The sequence below is a fragment of the Rhinopithecus bieti genome, unplaced genomic scaffold, assembly GCF_001698545.2.
Source record: "Rhinopithecus bieti isolate Rb0 unplaced genomic scaffold, ASM169854v2 scaffold_72114, whole genome shotgun sequence".
NCBI lineage: Eukaryota > Metazoa > Chordata > Mammalia > Primates > Cercopithecidae > Rhinopithecus > Rhinopithecus bieti.
In genome coordinates this window covers 36,801-60,749 of record NW_016826706.1, presented here as the reverse complement: position 1 = coordinate 60,749, position 23,949 = coordinate 36,801, and the positions used below count along the sequence as shown (strand labels likewise).

The following is a 23,949-nucleotide window of genomic DNA, read 5'->3' as shown; positions in this document are numbered from 1 at the left end:
GCACCTGGCCCCTTCTAAGTTCCTTTAGGCTGCATATAGGAAGAGAATATGGACTTTGTCTGCTTCAGTATGAACTGAAGACACAACACCACTGGTATTCCAAAGGATTCTTAAGCTAGTGAGCAAACTCTGCATTTATCATCAACATAATGATTATCTGCTTAATGCCAAAGTAGACCCAGAACTAGAATTTTTAAAGGAAAACACTTAACTCTTCTGTCAACAGAATGTTTTATAGAAAAACACGTTGTTAACCAACACTATACATTTAGTGTTGCTGCTTCCGGCCTTCATTCAGCATGTGGCTTTGGCAGTTACATAGACTTTGGGGCATATTCAGCTAGAAGTTCAAACAGATCTTTTGCCCACTTGAGTTGGTGTGTTGACCTTATTAGAGGTGAAGACCCTTGTAAGTTTCTTCTGACTTGCCACTGGGCTCACTTCTGCTCAGGATATCATTCTCTCCCCATGGCCTGCCTAGGAGCTGACTGAGGGTCTTCCTATTCTATGGAGAATTACCAGAACTCCACTGAGAGACTGAGGCTGGATAATGAGGCAGATAGACCACCTACTGCCTAGGAGAGTATTAAGGGGCAGGCATTTAGTACCCAGGACCACTCTATGGCCCAGGGCATAGAAACTTCTAAGACAACAAGAAGCTATGGTGGGACTCCTAGGATTGTTGCCTGGGGGTCTTGCTTATCAGGAAGGCCCAGTAGCCTCATGTGTATATATATGGTATATAGGGGGTCAAGGTTGCCCCATGCTGTGTCCTTGCCTCTTTCCTCTGATAGTGAATGCAGAGCCCTGCTCCAGTAGCATTTTTCGTGTGGTCTGCCCAAATAGCTTTTCTCTTACTCTTTTCCTTTGAATCTCTGTTATTTACCCAAGATGGGGACAGCAGGAAGGGACCCATAGCAGGTAGCATCTGGACATCCTTCCTTATACTCTAGCTTGCTGCCCTGCTCTGTGTATACAAGGGGGGTTGTTTATGGGGACTATTGTCCTGGTCCCCTGACCTATTCTGTCCTTTCTTAGGTGAAATTTCTTGACATCCCTTAATTCTGGGTTATTTGACTAGTGTTACAGCCAGCAACATGGAAGGTGTTTACCAGTGTCCTTCTCTGCATGTTTTTCTAGGTCCTTTTCTTCTAGTTACTACTTTCCCTAATACCGACAAAATTCTTACTCTACTTAGCATCTAACCTCTCCTGTCAGTTCACTTGTCAGTGTTTATCAAAAATCAGTCTTGACAATCCTTGAATAGGCTCTGGAAGTCTAAGGACTGAATTAACATTGGACTATCAATGTGGGGCTGTCTTCTCATTTAGCAATATTTCAGCATGTTGTCTAGCATCTGTTCTAGGTAGGACAAGTGTGGGTGAGAACCTATGTTACTGTCATGGTTGATACTCCTGGCTAGATGCTAACTTCCCTCTTTGTTTTTTGAATTATTCAACATCCTGTGACCTTCATTCTCTTGGCTAGAGCATGAAGCCGTGTACCTTCCCTGCAATAGAGGCAGCTGCATAGGTGTAGTAGGTAAGGATTAATCTTGGTTCAAGAAATATCCCTAACCAGGAGTCAAACCAGTCTTTTCCCTGGGATCTAGTCTGTTCTGCTCTGAACAGCTGTGCCTTCCCCATGCTCTTGCTTCTGATGGCGATAGGTTGGGGTATAATGGTGACTTAGGAAAACAAGCTGAGTTGACAGAATGCCAGAATTCCCTGTCAGTCCCTGAGGATGGATGGCTCAGTCAACCAGGTAGGATACATAGACATGTTCTAACAGTTTACATGTGGCCATGCTAGTGGTGCCACCTGGGCAAGATCTGTTGCTGAACACCAGAAATTCAGCCTAGGTCTGGTTGCTCACAGCACAGAAAAGCCACTCACTGAGACAATGAGTATTGCCAGGGGAGAAAAGTTTTATTGCAGGTGTTGTCTCCCGAGAGATGGGAGACAAGTCTTAAATCTGTTCCCTTTACCAGCTAAAGTTATGGGTTCATATAGAGGTGGGAGAACAGGAATTAGAGAGGGGGATTATGGAAGAAGAGTTGGTCAATGGGCAGCAAGTGATCAGATAAGAAGTCTGGTGCCTCACTGTCTGGATACAGTGATCTAGAAAGTTTTAGCTCTCTGATGCTATCTGTGAGCCCTAACAGTAGGTTTTCTGAGAAAGGAACTCAGATTATACAAATGTAAGTTGCTCAAACTTTAAGACCAGGAAGGTCAGTTTCTATGTTCATTCAAAAAAACTATAAACATCAGCTCTATGAGAAAAGTAGGTCAGTTTCCATTCCCTTTCTATTTATCTAGTCTTCAATTATGGGGAATCTAGTCACTGATCTTTCTAGCTGCTTCATTCTAAGGGGCATCGTGGGATAATGAAGAATGAAAACATACCTGTAACTGGAAGTACTCACAAGTACCCGGCTAGTTTTTGGCTTGTTGGAACTAAAGTGATTAATAACATAGAACATGGAGGAGATCCCCTAGGGAGCTTAAGAACAATCCTAAGCCTATCCAAAAGTCAACTGTGGGATACATTGACTGATAGAGCAAGAGTTTGTGAAATATGAGTTAATGAGTTACCTTCCCATCTAGAAGCAGGAAAGATCTAGAGAACAATAACCTGAAAAGTGCATATTCCCTTCATGATTTCTTATCTAGAGTCTTTGACAGGGCTTTGAATATTAAGGCTGTCAGAGGTTTATAAGACCATGACTGTTTCCCCTGGAGGGATCCCAGAGGGACTGGTTTTCTCAAATATGATAAATACACAGCTTAACACTGGCCATATTAACAGATGAGAAGGTAGTCAGCAGCAACTCAAGGATCAATCCATTGTGGTTGCAACTAGTCTTCAGCCTGGAATTACCAGGTTTTCAGCAAGGCTTCGTCCTTCAGTGTCAGAGTAGAGAGGCATGTCAGAAGGGAACTAATCTGTCAGAAACAAACTCAGACTAATTGATTTTTGTTTTGTATGTGATTTAGCTTTTGTTGGGAAGAAAAATCCTCAGATGGGGGGTCTGCAGGTCAGAGAAATGGTCGCCTATATAACATTTCAAAGGGGCTAAGAGCCAACCCACCTCTAGGGAGTACCCATACTCTCAGCAGGGCAAGGGGTAAGACCTTTTCCCAGGTAACATTTGTCTCCTGGGAAGCTTTAGAAAGAGACTTCCTTAATGTCCTACTTATTCTTTCAGCCATCCCAGAAGTTCGAGGTCTCCAAGATAAGTGCAGTTTCCAATCAGTACTCAGTGACCACAGTACTTTCTGGGCTACTTGGGCTATAAAAACAGCTCCATTGTCACTTTGGAGCATGTGTAGGAGTCCCAAATCAAGGAATTTGCTTCATTATAGCCTTTGCAACTTCAGTAGCTTTCTCAGTCTTGGTGGGGCAAGCCTCAACCCAACCTATAAAGGTACTGACAAAAACCAGCATCAAATATACAGAGGCTCAGGGCATTATTGTGAAATCTAATTGCCAGTATTCCGTAGGATGAGTTACTTTCCATTGATTTCCTTGTTTAAAGGGAACTTTTGTGCCTTCCTGGGGCTTTGGGTTATTTTTCAAGCATATAGGACAACTTTGGACTACGGTTTATATTGTTCATTGCAAGTTAGGCCCAACAAGATAAGGCTATATCCAGCATAGAGTCGCTTCCCACTATAATGGGTGCTTTGGATTTGTTCACGAATTGGTCTAATTAAAGTTTCTGGAAGGATAACTTATTCCTTCATTATTTGTAAGCCATTTATGATCAGCAAGTTTAGAAGACCCTCACTGCTCAGCTCTTTTAAGATAAAACTCTGAATATCCTGGGTAATAGGTATCCAAATAGAGTAGGAACAAGAGCCAGTCTGAGTAGTGAATCCCCTGACTGCCTTTTTCACCTCTAGATCAGTCTTAATATTTATTTATGCAACATGGGTGTCCAGTGTCTTTGATGGTGAATAACTGCTGCTACTTTGTGCATTTTTACTGTCTCCAATAATTCAAGAATTTGAGGACCATGCTTTATTATTAGAATTTAAAAGGCCTACTTTCCTTCCAAATTACCCAGTGAGCATGGGATATTAGGAAAACATGCTTAGAGTCAATATAAATGTTGACTTTCTTTCCCTTAACCAAATGTATAGCTCTGGTTAAAGCAATGAGCTCAACCTTTTGGGTGGCTGTCCGGGGGCAAAGCCTGTGCTTCATCTATGTGCTGGGTGGTAACTATAGCATGTGTGACCCTTCTGACTCCTTGTTCCATGAAACTGCTCCCATCAGTGAAGCAATCTTTGGATTTTGTCAATGGCAAATCTGAGGTCTGGTCTGCTGGAATAAACCTGATCAATTACTTTAATGCAGTCATGACGAGGAGGCTGGAGATTCCCTGGTAGTAGGGTGACAGGATTCAGACTAGAAACAGCCTTAAGACTTACATTTGGGTTTTCTAGAAGCCTGCTTGGTACTTTCCCAGTTGGCCAACCAATTAACCAATAGCCTCCTTTCTGCTCAAGCAAAGATAAAGTATAATGCATAGTATACGCTGTCAGTTTTCAGCTTCCTGCAACATGTCACAGGTAGCAGCCACTGCCCTTAGGCAGATAGGCTAGCCATTAGTTATCATGTTGAGCTGTTTCAAAGCACAGACCACAGGATGTTTTTAAAGTTCTAACATCTTGAGTTAATATTCCAATTCCCTGTCCTCCTTGAAGGTTTGCATAAGTCAGGAATACCCAGTACTTTCAATGTCTCTTTGAATGACAGGGTCAGAAGAACACATATTGGAGAAAAGCTGTGACTAAGGGTTGGAGACCCCTTCTAGCCTGGAGCGTTAGAAAATACTGTTTAATCCAGGGGTTGTCATTCCTGGTCTGAACATGGATTAGTGCCACACAGGCCCATTAAGAATGCCCAGTGGCCCATACTTCCAGATTTAGCTCCTCAACTTTCAGAAGGCAGGGCCTGAAGGACAGTAAAGGGGACAATCAAGGCTGCTTGGAAAGAAGGTGCATGTTCTGGAAGGACTTCAGTTATATTCATTCTGGAAAGTCACTTGGGCATATAGCTTAGATCCCAACCTAGTAATGAGAGGGGATATTCTGGCCCATAGAGAGAAGCATGGGTCAAAGAACTTCCCTATCATATGTTTTGAGGCTGAAGAAAATATTTTGGGGAGGGTGTCCCAGGCACTCCAGTAGCTATCATAGATTCTTTTCCAAGTTTAATCCATTTAAGATTTAAAACTGAGTAGCTTTCTCTTGTGCCTATCAGAAAATTGACCAATTTATCACACACTTTGACAGCTACCCTAGGTTCCTGGTGGATGATATTAATCATGGGTTGCAGTGTCCAAAAGGTGGAAAGAGCCTTAGGTTCCCACTGTTCCAGCTCATCTCCAGTGGGTCCAGCCATTTGCAAGGCTGGGTTAGTTGATCTAAGTACAGAAGTTCTATACTAAGTCAAGGCGTAGCATTATCAAATGCAGAATAAAACTATGGGTGGTATTGAGACACCCAGATGGGAGGGGGTCCCTGAAGAAATTCCAACCAGCCTGCCCACTGAGATGGAGCGTCTGGAAGTTCATGATGTTTGCAGCAGAGAGGAGCCTACCCTTCCTCTTCCTTTGTGGAACCTGGGATTTGAATGGCCAAGTGGGAAGCACTCTAACAGGGACTTCGGTCTAGTGAGAGTCCCTGTTTCCCCTTTTCTTCCTTTTCACCCAGTAAAAAGCTGTCTTACTCACCCTTCAAACCATCCGCGAGCCTAAATTTTCATGGCCATGGGCCAGACAAGGACCGTGTCTTTAGCTGAACTAAAGAAAAGTCCTGCAACAATATTGGAGGAGAAAGGGCTTGTCTTATTTTTTCCCAACCCACAGGACTTACCAGAAGATAAATTTAAGTGGTAAAGTCCCTTATGTTCCTCATGAGTCTCTTTGAAGAAACCAGGATGTTTTGTGGCAACTCTATTATCCTAGTTTTCAGGATGTTCCTGACTCAATGACTTGTCAGACTGCCTAGGAATTCGGTTGACAGTTATTTGTGACCTCTTATGGTTAAAGGTACTTAGGCATGTGAATAATAGATAAAAAACTGATCTCTTTCAAATGTAGAGAAGGTGGCCAAGGTTAACACTGGAGGCTTAAGTCAGGGTTAGATCACATAAAGTTTTCTAGGCCAAATCAAAGATTTGGTTCTATAGCGTTTAATGCTCAGGAGCCATGGAAGGAATGTAAGCAAAGGCAATAGGTAGGCTAGTGACCAGATCAGACTGACATCTTTAAAGATCATCTTTAAGATGATCTAGGCCTATAGGACAGAGACTGGCTGGGAAGGCTAAACAAAGAATTGCAAGGTGACTAGTTAAACTGTTGCAGCTACTTGGGCAAGAGGATGAACTTGGGATTGGGAGTTGAGCTGGGATAAGATGGATGGGTTTGAGAGTTGTTTGGGAGAGGATTTAACAGTGTTTGTCAAGGCAGAAAAGAAGTAGAAGTTTTTAATTACCTCATGGTAAACTTTAGGTCGACAACATGACATTATCTGAGCAGACCCACTTCTAGAATTACTTAGAGGCAAAAATTCCCTCAGTTTAGGGCAGTCTTGGTTTGAGTTGCCCAGTTCTCAGGTGGAGATGTCTAGCAGGCAGGTAGAGATCAGTCTGGTAGACCAAGAGCAGAGTGTTGGCTAGAGATCAGCCATTGGTGTGTTGATAACAAAAGATCCAGGATGTTGAGATAAAGTTATTAACTGAGGAGTGAACCTAAAAACAAAGGCTACAAACTTCCATTACCTCCTCTGCCCAGAGTTTACACTTGGAGACTAAGCAGTAGAGAAAGATGACAGCCAGCAAGCAAGTATCATGGAGGCTAGGGTTTCCAAAACAGAAGTCATGTGTGTTAAATGGGGATCGGTGGGGATGAGGCCCAGTAAGAGAACAGAAATGTTTCCTTTGGGGATTAGCTATTTGTAGACTACTGAGGAACCTTAGTAGCCAGCAGTCTTTACCCACCCCAATCTGATGCTTATCCATATCTCTTGGGGTTCTTCTTAGTCCCCAAGATACTTCCCCCAAGGAACCCCAAGAGATATGGATAAGCATCAGATTGGGGTAGGTAATGTGTTGAGATGAAGAGTATGGGCTGTTTAGCTGTGGAAAAATAAGATGCCAGATAGAAAACTCACAGGGTAGAGAGATGAAAGTCTTTTAAACTTAACTAGAGTCTCCTGTATAGCCATGGAAGGAAAGAGCCCAGTGGTGGAAAAACTGAAGGTAGGAGAGAAGGTTATTTGATATGGTAAGGCTCCTGAGAGAAGGGTTTCCATCAGCCTTCTAGTTCTTCTCTTGCCCAATTATTGTCACTGGCAATGCTAAATACTAGACTGGTTAGAAGCTGGCTGTTGACCTTAATCCACAGAAGCCTCCTAAGATCTGTCCTCAGACATCTGAGGCTGGGGACCAGGCAGATGTCTTGGAATACTACTGAAGGCTTCAGGCAGGCATCCCTGAAATGCCAGGAGTCATCTTAAATACCCCCTTCATCTCACCTCACAAGTGGGGGATGGTCCTCCTGAGAGCTGAGGTATAGAATACTTGTGTGCTCTTGAACCTAGATGGGAAGCAAGGCCTCGCTTCTACCTGTGAGTCTCAGGACTTTACCCAGTGGCTTTTCTCACTCCCCTTCCCCTTTAAAGGTAGCAGACTAGGCGGTAGCATCTTGGGGCCCTGGCTGTGAGCATCCCAGCTCCTGGCCCACTCAATGTTATGGGTGGAAACTTGTTTTCAGGGCCTTTACCATCTTATCAACCTGGGGCCTCCGTTCCTGCCAACCATGGGTATGAAGACAATGGTAGCTGTAGCCCTTGGTGTTGGTGCACTCTGCCTGCTTGTACAAGGCCTTCTTGCTAGGCCACACACCGGAGCTGGCCTTTCCTCTGGTCCATTCTGATCGCAGCTAGGCTGCTCTCTTTTCTAAGCTCTAGAGCTTTGCTTCTCTTGCCTCTGAGTTCTGAGGTTGGTCAATTTGTTCTTTACAATCCAGAGGATAAGGCATTTAAGGTCCAAGTATGTTTAGTTCAGACGGGTTTCTACTTCACTCCAGTTGTGTATGTATCATGTTCTGGTTTGCAGGAGTAAATGTGACTAGAACTTGTGGCTACCTCTTAGCTGGACTTGACTGTGACTTACTTGTCCAAGTCTCTTCTTTTTTTCTTCCCAGATCTTCTTTCCTAAACTTGCAGACTCCACAGATTTCTCAAGAATTTTTATGTCGTAAAAGTTTTTGTCATATGGCTCTGTGTGTGTGTGTGTGTGTGTGTACAATAAAACCTAAACAATAGATCAACAATTTGGCATGGCTTGGAGTTATTAAATCATGAGAAGGTCAACACCCTCTTAATACCATTGGCATTGCTTCATCATTTCCAGAGGAGATGAGACTCCAAGGGTTCGCTTTGACTAGAGAGCTTCCAGAAGATCACAGCAGATAAGCGCTTGATCTTAATTGAATAAAAGCCTGAATCAGTCCATAGTCTGGGTCACTGCTGTTTAGTCATGGTTATTTCTATTCGCTGTTCTGTCCTGCCTCATTCTGCTTAGTCAACAGCTGAAGTTACTAAAGAAGGCCCCTTAAATTTTCTCTCACGGATCTTCCAAGTTTATCACCCTAGAACATGTTACCTAGGGTTCTGATTACTTTTCCAACCTAAAGGTGATGACTTCTGGGGATCTACCTACTATGGTAATCCTATATGCAGATAATGGACACTCTTTCTGCCACGGCCAGGGGTAGAAAGAAAGCTTAGCTCCTGTCTTTAAGGAGCTCAGTGTAGTGAGTGACAGGTGGCTATAGGAAAGCCCTGAACTGTATACAGTACAATCTAAACAATAGATCATCAACTTGGCATGGCTTGGAGTTATTAAATCATGAGAAGGCCAACATCCATAGTTTAGAGGTATATGCCGGGTAAAGCCTAAAACTGGCCTGGGAGGCTTACCAGGCAGCTCTGCTTCAATCAGGGTTCCAAGTTGCCTGGCTACTGAGGGAAGAGCAGTCAACAGAGCAAGGTTTCCAAGTGTAGGAAAGATTCATCTAGTCAACGAAGCCTGGGTCACATGTCTACCTTCTACCTGCGAGAGAGATTAGGAAAATAATTAATTCAAATTTCATGTGCTATAGGGCAAGTGGATGCTGCTTCCCACTAAGACTTAAAGGGCAAATAATTCCTAAACATGGGCAGAGATACTCTGATATCAGGTGGCCAAAGGCAGCAAGGCTAGTTTCATTTGTGTGACATTAACCTCTCCAGGTTTGGCTCTTACCTGTTCACATAGGCTGGTCATAGACTTAGAAGGAGCAAGATATATAATTAGTGACAAGAAAGTTTGGGGAAGGAGCATACAGATGAGGTCCTTAGAATGGACCCCAAGTGTGGCGATATCCCTTGTGAACACCAACAAAGGCCCAGCTCTGGAGGAGGCCTTAACTTAGATGAACAAAGTGGCCTTCCCCTTAGATCAGCTTCTTCCCTAGCCACCCAGTACTTGAAGGGCTCATGGATGAGGTGCCATGGTTCCAAGATTAAGGCCATGCATGAGACCAACAACTCAAAGTTCTCACAAAGGCTGAACTAACTTATCAGCAACAGTGACCAGGGGCCCACTGATAAGGCACCTTAAACTTGGAAGACAAGCCAGCTACCTGATGATGAGTTCCCTTCATTGGATTTCTATCATGGAGTGGGAGGGTGTTGACCATTTGGCATTACCAGAAAAGATACTTGGATTTATGCCTTTTCCTGGCAAATTTGTTTAAAAAAATATTGGTGAACTCAAATGTAACATTCAGGTTCATTGTTTCCCATACAGCATTGTCTGACAAAGGAACCCGCTTCTCAGCACAAGTGAATCAATAGGCTGAAGCCGATGGAATCTGTTATCATGTACCTCATCTCTCAGAAGTCACTGACTCTAGAATGCTAGAAAGTGCTCTGAAACTTCATTATAGTATCTCCTGGGATTCGCTGCTTTGAGAAGGTGAAGTACTGTCATAGCGGGTGTGGTATATGTTCTGAACCAATGACTACTGTGATTTATCTCTCTCCTGCCCAGACTGCTTGGATTCAGATACTTAACGGTAAAAACAAACATGGTTCCTCTCACTGTAACAGCAAAAGTCCTTATAACGTGACTTCTTTTCTTGGGTTTCTGGGCTCTGCTAGTTCAGAGGCCTTACTAACTTAAGGAAGAATGTTTCCAAGAAACATAATTTTATCATTGAAGTGGGAGTAGAGATAGACCCTGGTCATTTGTCTCTAACCCTTTGAATAGACAAGTAAAGGGAGCATTACAATGTTGGCTGGGGCGACCATGTCAAAGATGAGATCATCTTAACGCAATAGAGGGAGTGGGAATAGAAAATCCAGGGAACTCCCATGTAAACCTCCTGATATTTGGAAATAGATTAGATGACAGCAGCCTTACACTAGCAGTGCTCCAATGGATATATTTACATCAGTAACAAGTTTGGATCATTCCATCATCTAAATAACCCAATTAGCTAGTTTGATTAAGGGAAAGGAAACAAATGACAGTGGCCTCATAATTGTTATAATAAAAGGTCTTTAATCTGCATTTATCTTTCTTGTGACTGGTGTTTACCTCTGCTTTATGAAAGGTAGAATGCATATTCTTGTCCACAGGTCACAGGACAGGATTAGGATAGACCTAAAAACGGAATGAGCATCACCTAATACTAGATTAGAATGGAAGACAGCAAATTTGCGGTGTGATGGGGAGCAGTTGATTTTTGTGTATCTGAGTAGCATCACTTCTTGAAGTATGGGAAGAATAGATATTAGGTAAAAAGAAGGGTGGACTGTAGTGAACATCTAGTTTTCTTCTTGTTGTAGACTTAAATATTCCCTCTAGGTATCTCCTTTCCATGCAAGCATATGAGTCTTGGTAGGAGTCAGTGTCTTCCTACCATAGAAACAAATTATTTTAAAAATTGCTTTGGCTGGTCTTAAAGCTCATGCTTAGGGGATGGCAGTAGTAGGATCTTCAAGCTGTTTTGGATTGTGACTTGTGGGTGTTTCTGGCTGAGTCTTGCTCTCTAGTTCTGAGTGATTCCCTGGGATGTATACTCCTTAAACACCTTTTCTGCTCAAATCACATGGAGTCTATTTCGGACACAGCCACTGGGTGAAAACATTTAAGATACCCTTGGATACGTGTTATCTGGCCTTGATTAAGCTGCTGGCTGTCTCATTCTCCAGATGTACTGAAGGCCCAGTCTGCCCCCTTAAGTTTATACCCTCACCTTAAAAGCTGGCTCCTCTTAGTTTGTTAGCCTTCCTACTTACATATGGGCAGCATCTGTAGGATCATGGCTAGACCTTCTCATAAGCCCTTCCTACATGAGTAGATGATCTTGGCTTTCTTATTCCAAAGGCATCTTCTTTTAGATTCCCCTGTCTTGCTGATCTCATACTTGGCGGTGCTCAGGAATCCCCTTCCCCCTTCCACCTGGTTCAGCACTCTGCCTTTTACTTTTTATCTGAAGAAAGCCCACCAGGCGCTGTATGAATTTGGTCCCCCTCTAACCCCTGACCATTCTGGGCCACTGGGTACCTCTGATCCAGAGGCCTATTCTTGTGTGTCTTTCCTACATGGCTTAAGTCCTGAGTGCAAGATGTTGAGTTCTCCCAGAGAGAACAGAGTGGTCCAGTCTGGTCCTATGTCCTTCCTTGAAGCCTTCTAGGACTCCTAGGGGCTATGGACAGCTTGCATAATAAGAATCCAGGATCCTTTTCCTCGCCCATTAGGAACATCCAAGAAAATGCTCTGCTTGCCCTTAATCCAGTAGTGCTTTTCTAAATCTCCCAAACTTACTAAGCACCTACTGAGGCCTGTGGGACAGGGACAGATTGACATTGCTTCTGTCTTTGACCTCCGTACCAGGTAGGCTAAAGGGGCCTGATGGAGCCTAACAGCCATGGTATGAACCTGAGTGTCAGACTTGGTGTAGTACAAGATAGGGTGTTGAGTGAGAACCCCCTTTGTAGACTTGATATACATCAACTGTACACCACTGCCTCTCATGTCTACCCTAGATTACCACAAGAGCTTCCCAGTTAGCCTCTGGGCTTCCATTTTTATTTCCCTCTTATCCATCCTTAATATTTCAAGTGTAATTGTTCTAAGCATACATCAACATGTTTTCCTCTGACAGCCCTGGCTCCTAATAATTCAGATGCTGTTTGGCAGAGCCCTGGTTATCTCCAATAATTTGCTTCTAGAAGCAGCTGTCTCACACCTTTATGGCTTTTGGACTATTCCCTGTGCCTGGAACTCTGAGGCACCTTCCTTCTAAGGATGAAATCTGGCAGAAGTGCTTAGCATGTGCTATGGGTGTCAAGTCCAAAGGACTCTCTCTTCCTTCAGATTGAGGAAGAAGACAGGCCGACTGTCAGATACTCTCTTCTCTTCCCTCTGCCCCCAACTTCTTGTTCCAAGAGAGCCTTTCACCAGGCCACCAGTAAACTTCCAAGTATCTGCCCCATGCCTAGCTCTGTGACGCTCCTGAGGGTGAAAAGGAAGGAAAGGTGGGGCTTGTCAAGAGGTGACTGGCTGCTAACACTTATTTGGCATGTAGGGTGCTTTTGAATACTTCCCATGCATTAACTCACCTGGTCCTCACAACCATATGGAAGGTACTATTCCCTCATCTTATAAATGAGGAAACTGAGGCCTAGAGAGAGAGAAGTAATCTGCCTAAGTTCATGTGGTTGGAAAGTGGTAGCACCAAGAGTTTCTCAGACTGTCTAGTCCCAGGATATACACATTTTCCCCAATAGCTTGTGGAAAAAAACATAACCCAACTGACAAAATTTTATACTGAATACTCATATACCATTAACACTAAAAGAACTTATTTTATCACTTATCTATACATCCCCATAACTATCAGTCTCACTTTTGATGCATTTCAAAACAAGTTGCAGACATCTGTATACTTCCCCTATATACTTCAGCATGAATACTAACAAGATCAAGATTTTAGTCTTTTGATATAAAATGATATGAACTTGGGCCGGGCACAGTAACTCACACCTGTAATCCCAGCATTTTGGGAGGCCGAGGTGGGGGGATCACGAGGTCAGGAGTTAGACCAGCCTCACCAACATGGTGAAACCCCGTCTCTACTAAGAATACAAAAATTAGCTGGGCATGGTGGCAGGCACCTGTAATCCCAGCTACTCAGGAGGCTGAGGCAGGAGAATCATTTGAACCTGGGAGGTGGAGGTTGCAGTGAGGTGAGATCACGCCATTGCACTCCAGCCTGGGCAACAGTGTGAGAATATGTGTCAAAAAAAAAAAAAAATGACATGAACTTATACTTTCAACCACCTTGCTCAACTGCTTCTGTGCAGAGGTTGCACAAAACAGAGTAGGTCATTTTATAGTCATTTTGCAAATGTTCACTAAGCTACCATATACAAGAGAATTTGGGGTTATGAAAGTAGATGAAACTCCCTACTTACAGTTCACACCAAGTGCAAAAGTGAACAGCACCCAGTGAGAAGAACAGTCAAGTACAGTGGAGGCACAAGCATGAAGCTGTCCACACAAGGGAAATTGGAAGCCTTTATTGAGAAGGTGCTGGATCAAAGATATTAAGTAGCCAGGAACAGCATCCCAGGTGGTGGGCACAACATGTACAAAGGCAGGGAGATGTGAAATGGGATGACTTATACAGCTGTAGGTGGACTGGTTTGACTGGAGCATAGAACTGGTCATAAGGTATGTGTTAGTAACTTGCAGCAATAGGAAAATAACAATTACTACAGACTTGGCTTAAAACCGCACAAACTTATTACCTTATAGTTCTGGGGATGAGAAGTCTGAAATGGGTTCTGTCCCTTATGGAGCCCTAGGGGAAAGCCTGTTTCCTTGCCTTTTTCAGTATCTAGAGCTCTTCTACATCTCTTGGTTCATGACCCCTTTCTGTTTTCAAAGCCAGAAGTGGTTGGTAGAGTCTTAGTCATGCTGCATCACTCTAACACTGCTTCCTTTGTCACATTGTTTCTGAATTGCTCCTCTCCTTCAGTTATAAGGACCCTCTTGATTACATTGGGCTTGCCTGGATGGTCTCCCCATCTCAGGATCCTACGCCTAATCACATCTACAAAGTCTCTTTTGCTAGGCGAGGTAACACAATCACAGGCTTCAAGAATTAGTATGTGAATATCTTTGGGAAGATCAGTATTCCACCATGACAGGGAGACTGGGTGGCAGGGATTGTCAGGGCTATATGAGCTGGTCTTGGGCTGAGGCTTCTGGGAAGATGCAGTCTTGGATAAACTTGACTTGGTGGAGAAAGGGTTGGGTCAAGTATAGAGGAGGACAGTCCAAGCCCCACCATGGTCTTCTCTACCTCTTGGCCTTGGCACAGAGGAGATACTCAGGAAGAATTTGCAAAATGAAAAAGGGTGAGGTGAGCCTGGCCTACAGCCAGTGGGTGGAGAAGTGGTCCCTACTAAGCTGCGCTTTCCCTGGAGGTAAGCTGGAGACTGCAGCAGGAAGATGGGGCTCTCTGTACTGTATGAGACCCTCTCTGTACTGTATGAGACCTGAGGCAAATCTAATACTATTTGTCACTCTCTCACCCATTTAATGGCCACAGAGAGTAGTTGAAAGAGCATCAGTGGAGAAACTTAATTGTCCCTGGTTTGTGTGTTTATAGAACAGCTTCCAGGCCTCTCCCGGGCTTTGCTGGGAACCCGAGTCCAGAGATGCAATTCTGCTTGTCGGAAGTGGCCAGGCAGTGGGAGAAGCAGGTGATCAGCCTGAGTTGGCTGTTCTACTTTGTTGAGATCTGTCAGTTACCTTGTCAGTCACGACTGGGCTCTACTCTCTTGTCTAGAGGTCTTAGCAGGTTAATGATGAGGGCCCAGAGCCCATCCTAACTCCTCAGCATGAATAGCATCCTGCTGCTCAGCCTGGTGTCTGTTTCCCAATGCAACCCTGTTCTTAGTAGCCCCTGTAGTCGGTACCTAGCACTGAACCTTTCAGCATAGTATGTTTCTTCATGCCCAGCTCTGCCTACTCCCTTCATTTTCCTTGGTCCATATGCCACCACAACCAGCCCTTCCGTGCCACCCACCCCTGCCCCATCTTTGTTTCCTGATGGGCTGTTTCCTCACTGCCCTAGTGTGCTGGCCTGACCCTTAGCTGTGTAATCAATTCTGAGAACATGACTGCTGCTGGAGGTCACGCCAGGAAGATTCAGGAGGCTGCCCCTGGCTTGGCCACCCCAACCTCTGTGTGACAGTGGACTCCATCTTCCCATTTTATAAAACAGGAGTTGAGACTAGTCGAGCAGTCCCCAAGCAGGCAATTCTGGTGAGCAGCCAGCTCCTGGGGCTGACAATCTGGGCTTTTCTGACTTTGACTCCTATATAGGGTACCATGATGAGTGACTGCTAATGAGAAGAGTTGAGAAAGAGACTGTGTACTGCTTGAGATGGTAAACTCTGAGCACAGAAACATTATTGGTTTTACTGATGACCATGTGCACAGCACACAGTAGGAGCTTCGTGAATCCCTGGATGCTGATGGAGCTCCAAGTGAGTGAGAGGAAAGCAGCTGGCCCTTTGTCTCATGTCATTCTGGAGGGACAGGGAACATTGTCCTGTTTTATCTGGCAACCTCCCTGAGCAGCCTCTGCTCAACACTTGCCTCTTCTGTGTGTGAGGCTGAGACTTGGCAGGGCCCAAGGACAGAGGAAAGAATGTAAAAACTTGGTATTCTTGGCCAACTCTGCTCCTTCTAGTGGTAAGACTTCTGGAAGGCCTCTCAGAACCTGATTTAAGTCATCTTTAAGTTGGAATGTTGATAAATGCGTAATGTACAAGGTTGTTAAAGTGCTTTGTTAACTGTGAAGGGCTACCTGAATATTTTATTCTGTTCAGAAACTTATAGCAGGGCTGTGGTCTCAGGTAAGGCCGAGTTAACTTTGTCTTCTCCCTGCTGCAGGTCCTCTAATAGAAACCATAACTACCAGAGCCCTAAGTTTTGAGCTCTTACATGTGCCAGGGCTAAGCTCAGGACTACAGGTGCTGGTTGGGACATCTGATAGGCTCTTGCATTCTGCGGTCTCAGTAGCTAACCTGAGAAGCCAGATGTAGACCCCTGAGTTGCCAGAGGACCAAGAAGTATGAAACGTGCTGTTCCCATGGCCCAGCCTTCAGAAACCGAAGGAAAGGGAAGGGCAGCCATGCCAAGGAGGCTCCCCGTAAGAGAGTAACACTGAGCTATAGCTGGAGGTAGCATTTTAGACGAAAGAGAAAGAAGCAGATAGGGGACTCCGGGTAGAGTGAGGCAAGCAAACACACCTTAGGCAGGCCTGGAGGTGTCAGTGACATGGCCTGCTATCCATGCTAAGAGGAAAAAGATTGTCTCACAAAGTCCTGGAAGAATCCATGGGACACAGTGTGCTTGAAGGTTGGAGCCAGAAACTCCCTGGCTGTCTTCTGCTCTTCAGTAGAACTGTCCCTCTTCCCCTCATACAAAAGAGCCATCCCCTATTCCTGGGCCCTCAACCTCTCTCCTCTAGGAAGACATTCTTCCACTGTCACTCCCAGGATATTTGTACAGATCTTGTCAAATTCTGTCCAAATCAGTAGAAAATAACTAAAAATTGGTGAGTAAAGAAACAGCAGCAAGAGCACATCATCTAGAAAGACAAAAGCAAATACCAGAAGGAGTGCCTAAAAACATTAAATGTGGCTGCCTCTGAGCAGCTGGACTGAGTGGGTCCCAGGGAAGACTATTTTCATTAAAGCCTATCAGAAACTTCTGATCTTTTAACTTCAAAAGTGAAAATAACTTAATACTTTTGCCTGACCCAAATCTCTCCTATTGGGTTGGAAGTCCATTATCTTATTGTGTCCTTGGAACAAATTGGGATGGGCAATGCTGGTGTTCTGGGGAGTCCTCTGATACCAGGGGAGATCATCACTCCCCTGACCTCAGAGCTGTTAGGAAGAATTTCCTCTAATCTTCTAGGCCTCCTAATCCTGATCAGCACAAATAAAGTAACTCTGAAACCTTCATGGATTCTGAACCACACTGTGATATGCAGGTGCTGGGTGTGGACTCTGAGCCACACCACCACTTGGCTTCAGCCTTGTTCTCCAGGGGCCAGCTCACTCATCTTAGGCAAGTTATGTAACCTCTCGGCGCTGCCTCAGTTTCCCTATGGGTAAAATAGAGCTGCTAATGTTACCACCTCTCAAGGTTTCAGGAGGCATGAATGAGATACTGCCTGTGATGCAGAGCATGGCATGTGATAGGCACCTAATGCATGTCAACAACTTATTTAGATTTTGGAACTGCAGAAGCAGTTCCTAATATCCTAAAATGATAGGATATTAGATGCTGGATAAAGCAGAAGTCATTTTATATGGAGTACACTGAGGCTCTAAAAAGCCCGAGGTAATAAGTCAGAAGAATTTGGAAATAAGCCTTGGTGCACCCTTTCCCCAGCAGACAGATGGAGCATGGGGAATTGGGAAATGACTTCGGAGCTGTGAGTAGATGTGGAGCTGATGGGACAGGTACAAAAAGAGGAAAGGAAGCAAGAAGTAGATGCCACAGAGGGTGGAAATGGAGGAAGATGAGGCAGCTGGGCTATCCCTGAACTGAAAGGGCACTCTGGGCTGCTGAGGGTGGCAGGAAGTGGCTGGAGATGACATTTGTTGGGGGCTGCTAAGCGCAGCGCCAGAAGTTGACTGAGCAAATGGAACCTTCCTTCAGCTAACGATGCCTTCAGACATCTGTAAGGTTGGCAGGGAGGACTGAGAAGCACCTGTGCTAGGGCCTGAGGGATGACTTGGGAGAGTGTGTGTGTGTGTGTGTGTGTGTGTGTGTGTGTGTGTGTGTGTGTGTTTATGATGTGAGGGTTCCTGTGACAAGCTAATTCTGAAGGTTGCAGAATACCCTGTGGCCCTGGGTGTATTGTGTGATGTGAGTGGCCTCCAGCCACAGAAAAGGATGCCTGAAGGGACAGAAGGTCTGCTTCCTTTAGAAGCCATTTGCCTTCCCAGCCAGCCTCAGCAATAACTCCTTAATCCAGGCTGTGCTGGAGAGAAATTCTGGACCCTGCTTATCCCTTGAAGCTGAGAAGACAAGGACTTCTCTGTGACTGGGTCAGTACCAGGCCCTCAAATATCTTTGGAACTCCCAAGAGTGGGAACAAGGAGAAGAATGTCTTGAAGAAGTATAATGGGGGAGCAGTTCCAGGAGTTCTACATAGGAGAGGTCTTAGGGATAGCAAGCTGACCAGGGATTAGGGCTCATTTTTTTTTTTTTTTTTTTTTTTCTTTTTTTTTGAGACAGAGTCTTGCTCTGTCTCCCAGGCTGGAGTTCAGTGGTGCGATCTCGACTCACTGCAACCTCCGCCTCCCAGGTTCAAGCAATTCACCTGCCTCACCCTCCCGAGTAGCTGGGATTACAGGCACCCACCAGCACACCTGGCTAATTTTTGCATTTTAAGTAGAGATGGGGTTGCACCGTGTTGGCCAGGCTAGTCTCGAACTCCTGACCTCAGGTGATCCGCCCACCTCAGCCTCCCAAAATGCTGGGATTACAGGCGTGAGCCAACACACCTGGCCCTGGGGGCTCATCTTAAAGCTGCATTTGTATATTCATTCAGGGGGACTTGGTGACCTGATGGAGATTGGAGATGATGGAACCCTCTGGAGGGCCTTTCATATCTCTTCAGTCTTGGACCAAGGAGGCAGCTTCTAAATCTCTAAAGCTTGGCAAGGCCTTCATGCTTCTCCCTACTCAGGACCTGGGAAAGGAGTCCATCTGGTAGGACCAAGTGTTTCCTTCCATACTGTCCTACTCCTGGGGGCTTGCCTTACCTGAGAGAGAGCAACGAGAGGGAAAAGAGGCTGGGTGGAGATATGCCTGTGCTGAGAATTGGAACATTTTACTGCTTACTTGCCATGTGACCTTAGGTTTTGCCATCATCCTCTCCCGTGCTCGCCACACCACTCTGGGCCTCCACTTCTCAGGCTGTAACATGAAGACAATTATGCTTGATGACCTCTAGGAGCTCTACCAGTATGAGTTTAGACTGAAAGGCCATAGGCCCAGGGCACAGTTGGCAAATACCCACCATGCAGGTGTCAGAAGGCAAGCAAGGTCAGAAGCCACCTGGACAGGTGCCTCTTCTTCCTGGAGACTTTGGGAGATGTAGGTGACTTTGAACACAAATCTCAAAATCATGAAATCCAAAGCTACAGCAGAGAAAACTGCTCCAGCCTTGCATCTGAGCCAGAAGCCAGCCAGGCAGCTCAAAACCTGGGTGTGGACTCCTTTGGCAACCAGGCACAACTTAAATTTGCATGTCTCTTTACACATAAATGACCGCTTTTGACTCATTATCTCTCCCAAGCTTTGTTTATCCACATTGTTTCCCCTAGAAAAGTATGGGATTTTACAGTTACCCTTCTTAACCCTGTTTCAAGCTGTCAGTTATCTTTTTATATCTTGATTCCAGTGTGTCCTTGTATTAACTTGCTCTTCCAGCCTCATGTACCCTGTAAATCTGATAAGTAGTCTTCTGTGCCTTCACCCAAATCAATGATAACATTAAGATGTGATCAAGTTCAGAGAGCCCTGGCCTTTAGGGAGCCCTCCAGTTTGATTGACTCATTAATTAATCTCTTTGGATATAGTTGTTCAACCATCTGGCTAACAACCTTGTCCACAGGAAAGTCTTGAGATACTTTATCAAATGCATTGCTGAAACCCAGAAGTTCTAAGCCTATGACAATCTTCTGATTCATGTGGCCAGAGATCTTAACAAAAGTAGGGGCTAACTGAATTTGGCATGACTTCTTCCTGGTGGCCACATGCCCTTTGATCATTGTTCCTGAACCTGATGGCTTAGTAATCAGTTCTATAACTTTGCTCAGAACTAACATAAATTAGCCTGACTTTCCTTGAATCTTTCTCTTCAGAAAACTGGGGCATTTGTTGACCTCCTTTTGCCTCTTTTGTTTGTGGCTTTTGAGGCTTGCTGTTTCAGGTTCTGCAAACACAACTGCTAGTTCCTCCAGGAACTTCAAAGACAATTTTTATTCATACTAAGAAGTCAAACTTGTTTAAGGCAGCTAGCAGTCCAGAAGACAAAATTATTGTTTGGCTATATAAACCATTGTATAATATCTATGAAAATGCCTCTCCAAAAGCTAATTACAAAACCTTTGCCACAAATGAAAGGACTAATTATCATACAAATAGATGTTAATAACAAGATACAACCTAAGAAAAATAAGTAAAGGATATGAATAAGCAGTTTATGGAAAAACATGTAGGCAGCCCAGGGACTCCCTGGTAGACCCTGGTCAGAGGAGCCTGCACCCCACCATGGCCATGCCTTATGCCACCACTGGGCCTGGCCACCTTGTGCACCTGTATCAACTATGACCTGCATCAGTTCCTACACCTGTGTGTACACCTCAACTGCACATCTGACATCTGGGTGCTGCATTACTGGAGCACAGCAGCAGCAGCCATTTTGACACAGGCTTCTTCCTTTGCTGCCTGTGGGAGCCACCGGCCATCTACTCCAACTTGGCCAAGGTGGTGGGCTGCCAGTGGTCATCTCCATCAGCAACAACTGAAAGTTTTATACTTGAAGAAATTTGGCACCCACACAGTTTTATGAAATAAGACTTATTCTTTGCCGCTCTCTGACTTGCAAAAATTTTGCTTGGATCTTGCATTAGAAGGGGTAGAAAGATGGCTGATGATCAAGTTAACTGCTGATGAAATGCTGCAGCTTTTACCAGGTGATAAGCTATATTTAGATTCACACTTTTTACAAAGTCTTGTCTGCTAAAAAAAAAAAAACAAAACAAAACAAAAAAAAAAAAACTGAAGAAATCATGAAGGAAGACAAAAAGTTTCACCAAGCAGTGATGTAAAATTGACATCTTAACATTCGTATGACTTTTCAAAGTATAAATACACTCAGTCTAAGAATTATGTAGTAAGAACCATTTGTAGGATGCTTCTTGTTTGTAAGCTGGCATACTTGAAGTAGTCCTAATAAATGAAGGTTGACTAAACTTGCTTGAATCTTTAGAAACTTTGTGCCTGTAAAAGATATAATGTGATGTTTATTTCAAGTGTACTATAGAACTCTTGCTTATTTTATTCTGTAAACTTTACAGTATACCACAAGTATAAAATCTATAAAGTATTGTAAACTAAACATAATATCTTAAGTCCCTCACCAGCTGTACACACCCCCTTTTGGCCAAGGGGACCCTGCCAGAGAAACCTTAAACTGAGTTCTCGGCCATAATGGGAAGAGAGGTCGGACATACATTAGTTTAGGCACAACAGTTGACCAGCATTAATGTTAAAATAGATATTTTAAGACAAAACTCTCTTTGTGGCAATAAGACACCAAATTTTAAACAAGGCCTGAGGGCATGCAAGGCAAGCGTTAAGTCACACCTGCAGGCCATTAATCTTGTTACATAGCATCCCTATCTTAAAACATTCCTTTCTGTTGATGCCAAGTTTTAGATAGAGCCTTACTCCTTTAACCAATTGCAAATTAAAGAATCTCTGAATCCACCTATAAGCAGTAAACCCCCACACTCCTTCCAGCTATCCTGCATTTTCAGTGTGAATGAAAGGATACCTTCCATGTATTGACTTATATCTTTGCCTGTCACTCTTGCCTCCCTGAAACGTATAAAACCAAAGTATAATCTGACTGCCTTGGGTGCACTTTCTCAGGACTCCTTAAGACAGGCTGAAATCACCTTGGTTCAGAGTAAACTTTAAAATATTTTAGAGTTTGGTTTATCCATTAACAGTATTAATGATCTTGTTACCCAAACAAAAATTTCACAAGGGTTCTCACTTCTGTATTTTATTATCTCAAGGTTAAATAACATGCTCTCCTGCTACTGTTCTTACTGTCCAGTGTTTTAGCACTTTCCCTTAATGTGCTTTGATGGTTGCTCTATGAATTTCCTTGACACTCTGCTGAAATTAACTTAAGGGTGGCTGATTACATGGTTAACAATACACTGGGACAAACTTCAAGTGATACTGTCATTGTTTTCTTGCTGTGTTTAGCTTGGTGACTAAGATACAATTCTTTTAAGAATCAAGTGACATTATTATATTTCCCAAATTGTGAATCTTCATTAATATTTTAAGGAAATATAAAGCCATAGCAAAACTCATTATTTTATTTTGAATTGTTAATGAACAAAAGAGGTTAGAGAGACAGTATTTAATGTTTATTTTCAGTACATTTAATATAAGTATTTTTTTCACCTCTAAAGAGGAGGAATGTTTAAGGTGGGAAGTGATAGTTAAGCCACCAATTATATTTCAAGATCTTTGACTATACAGTATGTCATACACTGGATTTCACTTTTCACAAAATGCCTTAGTTTTCTTACAAGAGAAAGGCAATGGTGAATCTTAAATACAAGAGTCTGATGCACATGAAAATATGCTTAATCTCTCATGATTATGAAAAATAAATCAAATCTGTCATCAGATTAGCAAAAATTAAAACCTAATGCCCAGCCTGGCCAATATGGTGAAACCCCGTCTCTACTAAAAATACAAAAATTAGCCGAGCATGGTAGCACGTGCCTGTAATTCCAGCTACTTGGGAGGCTGAGGCACAAGCATTGCTTGAACCAGGGAGGCGGAGGTTGCAGTGAGCCAAAATCACGCCACTGCACTCCAGCCTGGGCAACAGAGCGAGACCCTGTCTCAAAACAAAAGCAAAACAAACAAAAAATAATGCCAACAAGGATATGGAAAAACATGCACTTGCATATATGATTGAAAATGTAAATTGCTGCAATAAATATTTGAAGGGTAGTTTAATGCTAAATCTAAATGTATATGCCTTTGCCTCCAGCAATTTGATCAGATAAATATATGTGTAATATGACATTCATCGCAGCACTGTAAAAGCATTAAAGATCTATCATTAAGTAGTTGTTCATACCAACACACCTATAAAATGAACTAGTATTCAGCCATTAGAAAGAATAAAGTAGAACTATCTGGACTATTACAAAAGCTCTGACACATTAAGTGGAAAAGAAGAGTCTGGCAATATGATTCTGTGTGTTTATATGTATTATGAATTCACATAAATATCTTAAGATATATAAGAAGTAACAGATACCTCTGGAGAGTAGGACTGGGGTGTGTGGAGGGGGAGAGAAATTTTGATCTAAAAGCAAGTTGTATGTGCCTATGATTTCTCTTTTTTTTTTTTAATACTTTAAGTTCTAGGGTACATGTGCACAACATGCAGGTTTGTTACATATGTATACATGTGCCATGTTGGTGTGCTGCATCCATTAATTCATCATTTACATTAGGTATATCTCTTAATGCTATCCCTCCACCCTCCTCCCACCCCCCAACAGGCCCCAGTGAGTGATATTCCCCTTCCTGTGTCCAAGTGTTCTCATTGTTCAATTCCCACCTATGAATGAGAACATGCGGTGTTTGGTTTTCTGTTCTTGCGATAGTTTGCTGAGAGTGATAGTTTCCAGCTGCATCCATGTCCCTACAAAGGACACAAACTCATCCTTTTTTATGGCTGCATAGTATTCCATGGTATATATATGCCACATTTTCTTAATCCAGTCTATCATTGATGGACATTTGGGTTGGTTCCAAGTCTTTGCTATTGTGAATAGTGCCGCAATAAACATACGTGTGCATGTGTCTTTATAGCAGCCTGATTTATAATCCTTTGGGTATATACCCAGTAATGGGATGGCTGGGTCAAATGGTATTTCTGGTTCTAGATCCTTGAGGAATTGCCACACTGTCTTCCACAATGGTTGAACTAGTTTACAGTCCCACCAA

The 23,949-nt window shown here is 43.6% G+C and overlaps 1 long non-coding RNA gene across 1 annotated transcript in view; it reads left to right on the top strand.

Annotated features, from left to right (window-relative positions):
- The window catches only part of LOC108523046 (uncharacterized), a 63,553-nt gene that overhangs the window by 30,203 nt on the left and 9,401 nt on the right, over window positions 1–23,949 (top strand). The window contains exon 2 of the long non-coding RNA XR_001883680.1: window positions 9,868–10,035. This is a non-coding gene — a long non-coding RNA (uncharacterized LOC108523046). The remainder of the gene's footprint in view (window positions 1–9,867; window positions 10,036–23,949) is intronic.